Consider the following 15341-nt stretch of genomic DNA (forward strand, 5'->3'; position numbering starts at 1 on the left):
AACATCAATACTAAAAGTAATTTACAACAAAAATAGCAACACAACACATAAAAATGCTGAGGAAATTGCGGCACCCCAACTGAGGTGGAGAAGTAGAAGAAATCGAAGATTGCTATCTTTGACGGTTGCGTTGACTGTCGATTGTGGCACACACCAGTGCCTGATACCCCTTACCTACAGTTAGACCTCTCTCAACCTTGGTTCTCAAGCACTGTGCGTTCGCCATTATGTATTGGCGTTGAAACAATTTAACAAGGAAAAAACTAATCGAAGTAAGAATAAATAAAAAGATATAAAAAGAGATGTAGAAAAAACATACCTATTAAAGAAATAACAATAGTAATGGCAGTAAAAAGCAGCAAAAACAACAAATGAAAGGAAGTCGTTTAAAAGTACAAACGGACATTATTTATGGCCCACACCATTAGCCAAACTTCCAAATACCTAACTGCCGTCTATGCGTGCGAAAAGCGAGGAAATGCGGGGATAACCACTTGTAGGAAGTGGCTGAGGAAGCGCGCCATGGAAAAAATACAAGTGATGCAGTGAAAGAATTCTACTTTCTTCCTTCCTGTCTTGCTTTCTAATATCTATATCTACATACTTGTATATATGTATATTGGTTTGCGCGTGCTGTATTGGTGACCAAATCCATGCAATACTTCAATTGGCATCTGTATTTATTTTTGTATTTATGTGGCAGCATTTGCGACTAATATCGATTGATTTTTACTTATTTACTTCCGATTTTTGCGTATTTAAACTTAAGTAGTAAGTTTGCATAGATACTTAGAAGCGTAGACAGTGGCAGCAACAATACTGTTATTTGCGTACTGCAAACCGTTACTTGTATGTTGTTTTGGACTGTAGACAAAAAACTTTTGTGTCTGCGGGAATTTTCGTTTTGAACAATTTTGTGCGCTCAAAGAGCAATGATCCATGGTATATTAGTAGTATACATATGTACATAGATGGATTTGGTATTTAGATTAGTATTGTGCTTAAGATATGCCTTAACTTTTGTACAGCATCTTACGCTATTCTCCTATATAAATTTATAGCGATCTACGTATATTGGACTTGGACTTCGAGTGATGTCAAAACCTTGGTTTATTAAAAAAAAATGAGGAAAGCTTTATAATTAGTTGTCAGGATAATTGGGGTTTCTGGCCATTGGCGTCCAAACACATATAAGGAAAATAATCATAAGAGATACAAAAACTTTAAAGAAATTTATATCTTGAATCTTGAGGTCTTGAAATAACAAGCCATTGATGGTATCGTAATTAAAGTTTATTAAAAGCATCTTAAGTATAATCTTCTTCTTTACTGGTATAATCTACAATAACTAAATTACATAATATTCTCACATCGTAATCAACTTTTAAATTACTTAATTCGTAAATGGTTCCATGAAACCGAATGTGTTGTTTGTTGGTGTACTTCAACAGTTATCAGTGAAATAAGGCTTCTCGGGGACGACCGATAAACTTAAGACATTTTAAACACGCTAGTTTTAACAGCACTAGACCAAGCCAAGGAGGATGGAACCGTGTGTAGTAGTTCATACAAGTGAGGAAAGTTGTCTGATTGTCATTCACTTGGGAGTGACCAGAAATGATTTTTTTTACAAATGGTTCCACCAGCTTACGACTTTAGGTCCTAGATCAAGTATCCAAAGAACATCCGTTTGAAGGCGAGCTAAATGAGAAAGCGAAACATTCCATCTATAAGGTTTTGCGCTGGGTTTGGTCAATGAAAAATTACCAACAGCATCGGAAGACACAGGGCAAGGCTGGCTAGCTCATATCACACTCCAGTTCTGAAACTTTTCGACGCAATACTCGCCGGGTAGAGGAAGAGGAAGGCCTCCACTCCGGTGGAAGGACCAAGTGGAGAAGGACCTGGCTTCGCTTGGAATCTCCAATTGGCGCTACATAGCCCAAAGGAGAAAGACTAACGCGTTGTTGTTAACCGCGTAAGCGGTGTCTACGCCAGTAAAGAAGAAGAAGAAAGCCAAGCCAAGTACTAAGCTGAGTCTTATTCAGTATTATATCAATGGAAAAAGGGGCCGTAGGTCACAATTTTTACAATAGGATCATGAACAATTGTTGAATATACATATACCTTTTTCTCTTGTATATTGATGCTTATTTTTCCGAATCTATTTCTTCTCTGTCGAGTTTTTCTCATATTGTATTACATAGTGCGCGTCACATCCTGTCCCAAGTCCTCTTTTTTACAACAAGACAGTAATCTGAGACAAAATGGAGTTCACCTGAGTCCGGGAGCAACAGTACATCAATATAAAACAGTGGAGCCAGAACATTTTCCTATTTAAGAGTCTGAAAGTTCTAAGTGAATAAAGCGTCATTCCTCAAATAGTAGTTTAGTAACATAGTTTGTTATCAGAAATGAGGAGTCAAAGCTTGAAATTTTTACATTTTTTCAATATTTTTATTGAGTAAAAAAAATGTATTTGGTCAAAATGTTTTCACGTAAATTTAAAATATTTAAAATGTGCCTGCACCAGGTGTGCCATTAACACCTTGTTATGACTGCTATTTTGCATTGGGATATGCTTAATATCGTAGCAGAAAAAGCCGTTATACAGGAAATAGCAATTTCCTAATTTCCTCACAAGCTCTCATACGACAAGCAGAGCATACAAATTATCGAATCATGTGTAAAACATCAAAGCCTACCGATACATCCGTTACAAAAGGTATAGAACGTGTCTTAGACGCGACCCCTACTTATACATATGCACGTACATATAATATATATAGTAAATGTACTTAAAACGGATATTGAGTTAAAACTAATGAAAACCAGCCGCCTCAAGTGCAAATAATATTTCACGCGCATATTTGATAAACTGCAAGCAAATGGCAACAACAACAATCAAATAAAGAAGTAAAATTACTAGAAAATATATTCAGCTTGCTGTTGGTGTGAAATTCCGAAGCAAACGATGGGAAGGATATACACAAATGCTTACAAACGAACATACCAACATAGTTGGAACACCATTTGCATTGCTAAGCAGCGATTTAGCAGGGAAAATATTCTCCTAATTGGCTGTGATAGCACCCGAGGGAGTTGTAATGCGAGTGACAGTCCAACCCAGTGCACTGAGGAAAGCCCTTTAGACGCGCGGATGGTGTGGCAGAAAGGGGTTAGTGGTCAGGACGCGTGCATTGGCATTAAATTTTTGGTATCTTGTATGTGTTTGTGTGTGTTGGTGAGTGTGTATGGGTGTGGCAAGTTATGTGTATTAAATGTTGGTAAAGCGATATGCTAGCTTTTCTCCAATGCTGACCAGTCGAGCAGGAGTTTTGCTTCAATGCCACTGCTTGGCTATGCTTGTCACTTGCATTGTTGTTGTTGCTGTTTTACAACAGTAAGCCGCCCGCATGTACATTTGTGCACCCATATCTGTTGGCATTTAAGTTCCATTTTTTCTGTTTTTCTTATTTTTGCGGGCCTTTCCGCACGGTCCACTGCCGGTGGGGCGCGTCTATCAACGGCTTTCGGTATCATTATCAGCATTTTATTATCGCTTGATTGTTAGCCTGGTTAAACAGCTTTGCCATTTCGCCACATCACATAAAAAGGGTCTCTCAAAAGATCATCCTTTAACGACCAAAGCAGAGAGTAAGCAAGTGTATCTTCGTGCTGCGTGACCAGTTCCTTGAAAAGTATTTTATTTGCAAAACGAAGCGGTTTCGTGTTTATTTTTTTCTATTTGTGCACTTTATTATTATTTGCGTTTATTTTATTACTTCTGTTTGGGTTACATTCAGGAATTAGCTGCGCGGTCAGCAATGAATCGTCGGTTTGGTCTTATCTTTGTTGCCGCACATGTAGGAGCATACAGCTTTCTAATCGCTTTTACACGCTTGAATAAAACACAAATTAGCATTTTGTTTGTTGTAAGGAAAATTCAGTGATTTGTTGGATTTTTTTGTTGTTGGAATGTTCGCATTAATATTTCTGGTTCATGTGGTTAATGGGTTGTTTGTTGACCGCTTTGTGTAAATGAATTAAATAAGTGCAAGTTTAACCTTTGACCGCGGGGGGGTAATGCGTAGGAAATAAACGAAGAACGGAAATTAGTTATGAGAAAAAAACGAATGGCAATACAAACATTCTATAATGGTTTAGAAAGTATATAGTATGTTTAAGATCACATTTGACCAGGACTGGTTTATTAAGGGGTTGCATGTTTCCTCGGAGAAAAACAGCATTTTTTTCAAAAAAATTAAATATTTTATTAGAATTTGTTATTGTTAAAAACATACACAATTAACAAAGAAATTCTGAAATTTTTGGAAAAAAATATTTTAAACACAGCCGTAGCGATGCCATCTCCGTTGACCCCTTGAAGGAAAGATGCACCTTCCAGGATAATCTAAAGTAAAAAATGTTTTAGTTAAAACCTTAACTTCGAACTCGGACGAAGGAAAAAAACTGAAAATTGGATTTTTGGCAGACATTTTTACAAAAAATAAGAATTCCGTCACATTTTTTTTTCAAATAATTGTAGTCTAAAAAAATTCTTCGTCTAAGTCTTTAAAAATTGTATCTCAAAGACCTATGTAAAATTTTATGAAAATCCGTTGAGTAGTTCTTGAGAAATCTTGCCAACCGACTTCAAAAACACAGTTTCAAGAAATACGTGTTTAAAGACGGCGCACTTGGCCTAGATAACCTCGAGCGCACAAGTTTTTAAGCCTTTATCTCCGAAACTATTACTCGGATCAACTTAAAAATTGAGGACAATATTCTAGAGGTGTTGTAGAGTTTAATAAGACAATAGAAATATTCGATTTTTTGAGACCCGTAAACCCATGTTATCCCTTAGTTGCACCGGCGAACCGAATCGATAAATATTATATATGTATGTTTCCAAGATTGGTACAACCAGCAAGCACGATGACGCTTGAGAAAAGTGATAAATTAGATTGGATCAATTCATCCAGAACTAAAATCAGTTAATTTTTGGCACTTAGAAGTATTCATCAGTTCTGACGTGTTATTGTGTGAAAAAACTTGTCTACTCATCACAGGAAAATTTCATGAAAATTTTTAAATCACTGTTCAAGAAAATGGTTTAATCCCATCTTGTTTCTAAAAAAACACGATATTATAATGTCGCTGTGTTAAACATTTGAGTTAAAGCAGCATATAAATTACATTCATACACAAAAAATAAGATCATAGGGGAAACATCTTGGAACTCAATGAACAAAAGTAACAATATTCTTATTTGTTCTAGACCAGACACTTCTCATCACACTGCACTTTTCATAAGACACCACTACAACAACCGAAAAGCCAAAAAGTAAATACCGCACACATGAGTACTCAGTACTTGAGCAGAAGTTTGTTTAGTAAACTAAGACAACACTCCATTCCACACTTGACGAGTGTGTCGGTTAAGTAAAAACGGGGAGTGGCCAAACATGTTGGTGAAGAAAGTTGCATATGTGTTTATTTAAGAAATATTTTCAGAAATCTTCGCTACTAGGTGTAAGTTTAGTATATACGAGAACAAAACTCCATTCCTTGCATTCCTGTTCCACAAGTTCAGTTGTCGAAAAAGCAAAGGTACTCGCATGTATTTACAAACGTATGCAAGGATCTCGGCATACAACATGACTTCTTAAGATTTATGATGTATTCATCGCTACATTGTAACTTACTATATGTGTATGTATGTAAGTTTATATGCATATGTGTTGAAATGAAAAATTTCGCTAATTAATTAATTTGAAAATAAAAGCGTGAAAACAAAAAGGAATGTTGTTTTTAGCGATTAACTAATTGTAAAAGGATAATACTAAATTATGAAAGTCGTTGTGACACAAGACGTAAAATCTCGAATGAAATTGTTGGTCAAAGACAATTTACGTAATTAGTAGACAAAGTAGTTATTTTTGCGGTACTGATAACCGATACCACTCAAACATTTCTCTCCGGTTGTTTTTGTTATAGAACTTTTCTTTATAATACATGTGGTAATTCGCAAAAGTGTTTGAATAATTACTTGTACATCTATTATGTTAACCCAGAACTAAGCCTAATTCAAGACTTTTAAATGAGTTTTAATGCATTTATCGTAGTTGCTGGCGTCAAGTGACATTTGTAAGGCTTAATCGTATGAGCAAAGATGTCTACATCTTCAATTTTTGAGATTGTCTGCTATAATTTTAAGCATTTCATCAAGTTTTTCTAACATAATGATCTCAGAGTACTTTTCATTCTTTGGAAGCCTTTATTATTAGTAAGTTAAATATGGTTTTTAAGATATCCATCTGAAAATTTTCACACGTCTTTTTCTCCTCAAAAAGCTGCTCATTTGTTGGAGCTGCCGATATCGGATCACTACAACATACAAACTGAACGATCTGAATCGAGTGCTTGTATGGAAAACTTTTTAATTTTTCGAGATATCTTCAAAATTTGGCACAGGTTATTACCTAAGGCAGTAATGCAATCTCGAAATAATTTTTTCTGATCTGACACATATAGCATACCACTGCCATACAAACTGAGCAAACGGAATCAAGTGCTTGTATGGACAGCTTCTTCATTTGACGAGATATCGTCATGAAATTTGGCATGAGGTATCGTCCAAGGCCATAATGATTCAAAGAAATTGTTCAGATTGGATCACAAAGCAAATAGCTGTCAAACAAACAGACCGATAAAAATCAAGTTCTTTAAGAACATTTTGTATTTTTATAGCGTATTATAGCTTCGGTCCAATCAAAGTTAACACGTTTTCTGGTTTCGATTAAATTTTTGGAACATTTTCATAATGAAATCATGATCTCCTTTCATAATTTGTTGCCAAGTCATGCAGTGACATCCGTCTATGATTATTATTATTATTATTGCTTTCACCGCATAAATTTTGATATGTAAAAAATGCCGAGCGTTTCTTACTCAAAATACATAACACACAGACGCATAAATCAAACAATAAGTGCTCTTTATTATTATTATTTGCACTTTGCAATAACAAGAACAATGCAAGCGCCAATATTTACTTACAACTAAGCGCCATTTTCAAGAGCATCAGATATGGCTTATTGAATAAGAACTTGCAAACGCCAGCCAAAGCAGCAGCACTTGAAAACTTTTGGTTTTTGAATTAGCCACCTTTCGAGCCACGACCCTAAAAATGTATGTATGTGTGTGTGTGCAGCTGTGCAACAACATAATTTGCATAAAATTGGCGTTAAAAGGTTACATTAGGAATTGCCAAACATTTGCACAGGATGGCTGTGCCAGGCGGTAGCCAAGAAGTTCATAAACAGCGGGCCACCGCCAACAAGATGGAGCGCATTGCGCGACCGCCTTCCCAATTTGCGTGCGCCACACATTTCTGCTGAATTCGAATTCCGTTGTGGTCCGTAGCCTATGAGTGGCATGTGTAGTGAGTTGGAAATATATATACATATATTTATGTATAGTGAAATGCATGGACCAACATTCGCGAAGCGCTTGGCTCCAACATATTTTAATAACAGTAAATCAATGTGCTTGCTACTTCTTTTTGCTGGCCGTGTGAGTAACGCCAGCGCCTTCAAAAACATGACTTTAATTAATTTTTTGCGTTTTGTAAACAAATTATAATTGCATGTGTGGCATATGAAAGGCTGTAAAATATTTAAATTTGTAATAAGCGTAATGTTTAAGTGATATGTGTGTATTTATTAGCGTAATAAACGAATCGCTAGCATTCTTAACACACACGCGAAAGTAGAAAGTGATAAATATGGTGCAGAAATACATATATACATATGAAAACGCATTAATTATAACCTGCTGTGCAAAACATGTTGAATACATGCACATACACATACAAACAAGCACACTCCCACTAAAATCTGTGCAAGCTCTTTTCATACAAAATACAGCACTGCAGCTTACGGCATATGTGGTAAGTATACATCTGTAGTGTGCGACTCATTCCGTTGGACGTTATGAAAAAGGTACTGCTAACTTTTTAATCACTGACAATAAAAAAGCATTTTGCAGCCAACAGTAGCTTTTCTGGTACTTAGTAAACTACTATGTGTGTATGGGTGTGGTATAAGGGGATTTTTGTGAATCATATATATTAGGTATATATTATATAGTATGTATGTATGGTACAAATACATTCAATTTAAATTGAAATACAGTGTGTGATTTGTGAAGTTCCAGTAATGAACTGTTAAAAAGTCGATCTGAGAGGTTCTACATGCTTTAAGGACGTGTAAATTACATAGAAATACTTTCAGCGGCTTAATTTTTTAAGCTTGGTTTAGTACGTATACTTTATAAGTTCGAACACAGGAATGCTTCTCTTCTATGGCTTCACAAAAGACTACATAGAGCAGTTCACGTGCGATCTTTGATCCGCCATCTAACCTAACCTAACCTAACTTAGAACCTATACTCAGGAAACTCAAGCAGTTCGTGGTTTCCTAACACCTTTTGTCAAGACTTTTCAAATCGGTATCCATGACCTCTAATTCGAAACGCAAGTACTTTATGGCAACCAAAACCGAAAGTATGTTCTCCATAGGTGTATTTTTATAAAAATGTTTGTCTAATTGAATAAGATACTCCAAACTGAGACCATTTTAGTGAGACAGTTTATTTTTTAATTGTAAAAACACTTTATTCAACAAAGGCTATCGTATTTAAACACTTCAACAACACTTTCCTTAACTTCAGCTCAGTAACGCCAACTACTAGAATGTATTGTTTCAAACTCCCAAAAGGCTAATCCACCTGCAGAAATGAAATGTTACTACATTCATTCAAAAACCTCGAGTCTTAGTACATTCATAAACGTCAGCAACATTTTTCTATGACAGCAACAAGCATCCAACACCCTAACGAACTCCGCACGAGTTTCAATTGTAACTGACCGACTGTGTTTGCGATAAACCTGCAAAACGAATGGTTGGGGACGATTGCTAAGGCAGTGATTTAGTATTTCCATTTGGACGGTGTTAGTTTCGTGCACATTTATTATTTTAATAAAATTGTATGGTGATATCATAAAGACGGCGTTTTCTGGAGCGAGTAAAATTTCTCATAAGCGAAATTTTCATGCATTCACATGTGTAGTTAAGTCAAAAAATGTGGCTATCAGGATAGTAAACCAAAGCAGGCAAATCCGCTTAAATGTTATGGTGATTCTGGAGCCCCAAACTCGTGGTTTAAAAGTTAGAGAAATTTGTATAAAAGTGTTAAAAGGTGTGTGTTGCAGATAAACAAGCTATAATCACATAAAATGTGGGTGTTTAAACAAATTCATTGAGAATTGTATATACTAAATATGTGAAGGAGTTATTATTTCTTGGCAAGAGTTTAAATCTCAAATAGAGCATAGAAGTGGTTAAGCGAAAACAGCTAATAAACGCAATATTTTGTTGATTTACTTCACCTGATGATCCTTATCTTATCCTTTTTTGAAAAGTCCTAAAAATTATTCCTTTAATTCATAAAATTCGCTGGTTATTTTTAAAATAATTACCAAAGTTTTTTTTCTGCTCCTTTAAGTGGAAATACTTTAAAGGGCTACATGGGCTTATGGGTTACAAAAAATCGAATATTTTTATTGCCTTATTAAAATCAACAACATATCTGGAATATTGTCCTAAATTTTTAAGTTGATCCGAGTAATAGTATCGGAGATACAGCCTTGAGAACCTGTGCGCTCGAGCCTAGCTAGGCTAAGTGCGCCGTCTTTAAGCGCGTTTTTCTCGAAACTGTGTTTTTGAAGTCGATTGGCAAGATTTCTCGAAAGCTTTCTAAAAACATGGACATTAACTTTAATTCTAAAACTCTCTCTCCTAGAGCTAAAAAGAACATTTTTCTAAAATTAAACTTCGAAGTTTAGAAAATCAGCGATAAGTTTTACCTCTGTCATCGTTTAGTTCATGGCGGTCCATGCCATTATTATTACGTTACCTTAATATTAGGAATAGTTCATGCCATGTCAACAATTTTCAATTCTGAAGACTCAATATGAGACTTATTCTATATAAATATATTTGTATTTCATGCAACAATAGACATAACCTGTCGCCTCCTTCTGACACCCTTAACATAACTTTATAATTCTCAACATTTATTGCGAAAACAATTTAATAATATTTAGAGAAGACCAAGAAGTTGAAAAACTTTCTACTACCGAACAACTTAAACGATTTGTTGGTTTTGCCATTAACTTAGACCGACCCCGCACCACGCTTACCAATTTGAATGGAGCAACTTCGCCTAGTCTTGCTAAATAACTACAGTCACAAACAAGTGGGGTAAGTCGCATTATCCAAGCGTATTGTTAAATAATTTTCAGCTGACGTGCCCGTGGCAGTGAGTGAAGCAGAAAAGTGGAAATTCGGCAACCAACACCCCCGCCAGCACATGCTCATTATAACGGCAACGTCAAAAACTTTAAAAAACCATTAAAACAATTTAATCTCTCTTGAAAATAATGCAAAACTTTACTTTTTCATTGCGATTTGTGCGAGGCGCGGCATAAACACGCGTCACTCAAGCAGATAGAAACCGCAACGGCATCCGAGCACCAACCACCGTAGCCACCAAATAACAACAAACCGACAACCAGTAACCAATTGACGCCAAGCAAAAAACATACAAAAAACAACAATAATAATCAGCTAAGGAGTCGTGTAATTTTGTACGATCAAGTAAATCGTTGAATCTTACTTGATTTCCTAAGAAATGATTCCCAGTGGTACACTCCAGTGGCAATTTCGTTGCCGTCTGCAACAACAACAGCAAGCAGAGCAATAATAAAAACAAAATATATGCAAAGTAAGTGAAAGCACTTTCTTCAAGCAGTCTTCGCAACACTTTTTACGCTTTTTTGCTCACAAGGCACGCGAAACGTTTCAACGCCAGTAAGTATGCTTCGACTTTTGTATTACTCTGAGCATTTAAGTAGCTGCTTCTGGTAATGTGCGCCGTGCGACTTATAGGTGTTGCCCGGTTGGCGCTAGCAAGTTAATTTCTTGAAGGCGGCATCCTCACGGCATTGAATTGACGCCATGTGCCCCATAAGAATTTGTGGAGAGTGAGCCAAGTGCGTGCGAGTGCAAGGTGTAAAAACACAACCAACTCCAGTTTTGTGTCAAAGTTTCTTTCTGATATAAAGACGAGTACCATACTGGTACAAAATTGTAATACTTTTATAAATAACTTCTTTTGGGGAATCAAATTTGGTTGAGATCGGTGAAGTGGGTCGATTATGGTCGAATTGTTCATATTCTGCGAAAATCAATCAATTGTTTCATAGGTAACGTTCTTTTAGCACAAAATTTATGAAAAACGAGAAGACTTGTTTTGAATAATATTAAACTGGTTTGTTAGCCAATTTCTACTTCATAAGATTTGTAATATCTTATATGAGTTCTGCATATTTAAATATCCACAAGCGGAAATAGTTTCCCCTTGACACAAAGGGGATAAGAATAAATATAATTTTAATTATCCAAGGCTGAAAGCCTAGTAGCCAGTGCTGCGATTTCATGTATTTATATAATAAATATTTTATTGTATAAATGATTATAAAATAAAAAAAAAAGTAAAATAAGAATAAATATAATTTTAATATAATTTTTTTCTAAAATATTGCAAAAAATCGGTGATTTTTGAAGACAAGCATATTTTTCGGCAAAAAAAAATACTCTCAGAATCAAATTATTTTCAGAACGAAACATATGTATATAACGGGTGATTTTTTTGAGGTTAGGATTTTCATGCATTAGTATTTGACAGATCACGTGGGATTTCAGACATGGTGTCAAAGAGAAAGATGCTCAGTATGCTTTGACATTTCATCATGAATAGACTTACTAACGAGCAACGCTTGCAAATCATTGAATTTTATTACCAAAATCAGTGTTCGGTTCGAAATGTGTTTCGCGCTTTTTTATCGACAAATTTTGTTCAGCGATGAGGCTCATTTCTTGTTGAATGGCTACGTAAATAAGCAAAATTGCCGCATTTGGGGTGAAGAGCAACCAGAAGCCGTTCAAGAACTGCCCATGCATCCCGAAAAATGCACTGTTTGGTGTGGTTTGTACGCTGGTGGAATCATTGGACCGTATTTTTTCAAAGATGCTGTTGGACGCAACGTTACGGTGAATGGCGATCGCTATCGTTCGATGCTAACAAACTTTTTGTTGCCAAAAATGGAAGAACTGAACTTGGTTGACATGTGGTTTCAACAAGATGGCGCTACATGCCACACAGTTCGCGATTCTATGGCCATTTTGAGGGAAAACTTCGGACAACAATTCATCTCAAGAAATGGACCCGTAAGTTGGCCACCAAGATCATGCGATTTAACGCCTTTAGACTATTTTTTGTGGGGCTACGTCAAGTCTAAAGTCTACAGAAATAAGCCAGCAACTATTCCAGCTTTGGAAGACAACATTTCCGAAGAAATTCGGGCTATTCCGGCCGAAATGCTCGAAAAAGTTGCCCAAAATTGGACTTTCCGAATGGACCACCTAAGACGCAGCCGCGGTCAACATTTAAATGAAATTATCTTCAAAAAGTAAATGTCATGAACCAATCTAACGTTTCAAATAAAGAACCGATGAGATTTTGCAAATTTTATGCGTTTTTTTTTAAAAAAAGTTATCAAGCTCTTAAAAAAACACCCTTTACATATATTATAAATGAATTTAATTTCTCTTAAAAAAGACTTTTTCCTGTAAAGGTTCTCTTTAAAACTTTGAAGCTTTGGAATTCTTATTATTTAAAAATTTTAAAACGTTGAAGACTGTCTTTAGTGCAATATTGTTCGCTTTGACCACATCCCTTTCAATGCTAATTATCATTTCTGGTTGTTTTAATTTTTACTTTTTTCCATTGTTGTAAACGGTTTCGAATTTCCTGCGGCGGCGTACGGTAAGTTTTGACAAAATTGCCAAAACTTTCACCAATTTAAGTTTCAAGCAAATAAACAAGGAAGCTAAACAAAAATCTAGCTCGGAAGAGAATGGAGGAGAGTTGCAGGGAGGAGTAGAAGAGTAGACGAGGCAACAGGCAAAAAAGGAATGCCGTTGGCCGTCAACATAATTTTTATGCTTTCTTAGTGATTTCGTTGCGGTAATGACACACAGCAGCGCAAGCAATCTAGCTGGAGAAACGGGAATTCTCGTGTCTTAGTAAAAATAAAGGATTTGTGTGCACTGGGCGTCCGACACCCACAGTCATTGTCTTTATAGTGGCACTAATTTTGATTGCCACACAAAATGTTGATGATAATTTTTGCACAACGATTTGCTGTGATTTTTATACCGAATTTGAGACTTTTATGTGGGAGATAATTTTCGATAATTTATGTTTGGCAACGCCGCCAATATATTAAACAATTTCGAATGACTTCGGCAGAAAGTAATTTATTGTATTACAGTAATTGCAGCATTGGCGCCAAGTGAAACAGTTTGTTAAACCAAAAACAACAATTGTATTGTCAGGACTCGCAGCAAGACCAACAATAAATGACGCTCGCTTCGTGTGCGACATGGCGTATGAGTAACCAGCGTCCGAACGAGTGATGCCCGCATTTGCACGATTCGTTTAACAAAAGGACACGTTATTAACAGCAACAAGGCACCAAACAGCAATGAGAAGAAAAAATTGAAACGCAAGGCAATACGCCGAGCGTGGAATTGTACAAAAAAAAATCTGCTTAAATTGTACGAATGAATGCATTTCATATGAGTAAATTTTGCCAACTCAACAACAACGCCCGCACACCAATCCTTCTTAACCTTCAAAGCAACAATGTGACAGTAAACAAATACCCGTACACAGGCACACATACACTTGCGTGTAATGGCATACTGAAAAACTGTTGTGCGCCCATTGCTTTTAACTTTTGTTTACTTAAAAAATTTTGCATTCACATAGAGTATAACTTCAGCATGCTGCCAGCACAGACATTTGTCCACCAACTTGCTTGCTACTCGGAACTACGTACGTTAATGTGGCATGCAGCAGTCATACTACACAAAGGTATAGCCGCGCGTTATGCAATGGTCATAAGCTTGAGTTTTTCTCTGGTTTTTTTCTGATTTTTTTTATGCTTCAATATTTTATTGTCCAGCTTTCGTCATATGTCGTCATTTTTTTCCTCAATTTGGTTGGGCGTAAAATGTAAAATTGTTGGCAAATATTGAATTTGCAACATACTCGCTAAAAGAACAATAAAAAGGGATCGCTTTATCAACATTTACTTCGGTAATCAGTGACATATTAAAAAGTATATGTAAATTTCTATATAAGTACAGTATACATGTAGGTAAGTTTATCTGCTTCTTTATACTTTGAGATGAGCAATTATTGTGATTAACTGAAGCGGGTTTTCTAACTATTTTTATTCGTCATTTTATATGTACAATATATCTAATAATTCGGACTTTCCTGCCTAGATAATTATTTATAACTCATGAAAATTTAACCCGTAATTAAAAATTCTTCCTTCAGGTCGTTGGATTATGAAACTAATTGCGTATACCGCATATATCTTTCAAAAAAATTATCTTCAAACAGAATCACCGTAAAAGCCGGTACCGACTGGCTGAATTCGACGTCAGTAGCGAAAAAATCGGCTTGTTTCCAAATCATTACCGACATCTTCGTTGGATCACTGGATTTCAAATTTAGTTTAGATTAACTTTATCCGACGATAATGTATATTCGTATGAACAAGGGTATACTGTTATCGTTAATGACTCCCCATATAGCGATGATAACACTAGTTTTCAGTCCTTTTGCTACTGTAATGTTAAAAGCTATTTCTTGCTAATTTGAGTAGCTTAAACCGAAAATGATAGTAAAAATTTCCCAAAACTTAAGATTTTTTGTGTTGTTGTCAGGGGCTGTAGGAGTCAAACCACAAATTTTTTAACTCAAATTGGTAATTAGAACACCTCAAATACCCCACAGTCCTCTTAGCACATTGGTCTTAAATTTTTCCTTCAGATTTATTGACTATTGAAATAAGCATTGTGTTAGAAAAAAAAGTCTTTTAGGGCGATTGCTTCTAGACGGGCTACTTGAGACTTCCTTACACCTTTAGGAAAAGATTAAGACTAGTAAGCGTGGTCAAAACTTTATATGAATTTGCATTGCATTACATATAGTATAACACTTTCTTAAATGACAACAAAATGTCCTCCTTAATAGCTAACTCCAAGCACTCACTATAAATACTATAGAACCTGTATAAATTAATAACGGTCTAATTTTATTAACCCCATATATAATTTTCCACACACGTCGCCACG

General features: G+C 35.8%; 1 protein-coding gene across 1 annotated transcript in view; it reads left to right on the forward strand.

The window, feature by feature from the left end:
• Nucleotides 1-15341, forward strand: part of LOC105230290 (uncharacterized) — a 237065-nt gene that overhangs the window by 203288 nt on the left and 18436 nt on the right. The gene's annotated exons all lie outside the window — the stretch shown is intronic.

This window comes from Bactrocera dorsalis, chromosome 2 (assembly GCF_023373825.1).
Source record: "Bactrocera dorsalis isolate Fly_Bdor chromosome 2, ASM2337382v1, whole genome shotgun sequence".
NCBI classification, from domain to species: Eukaryota; Metazoa; Arthropoda; class Insecta; order Diptera; family Tephritidae; genus Bactrocera; species Bactrocera dorsalis.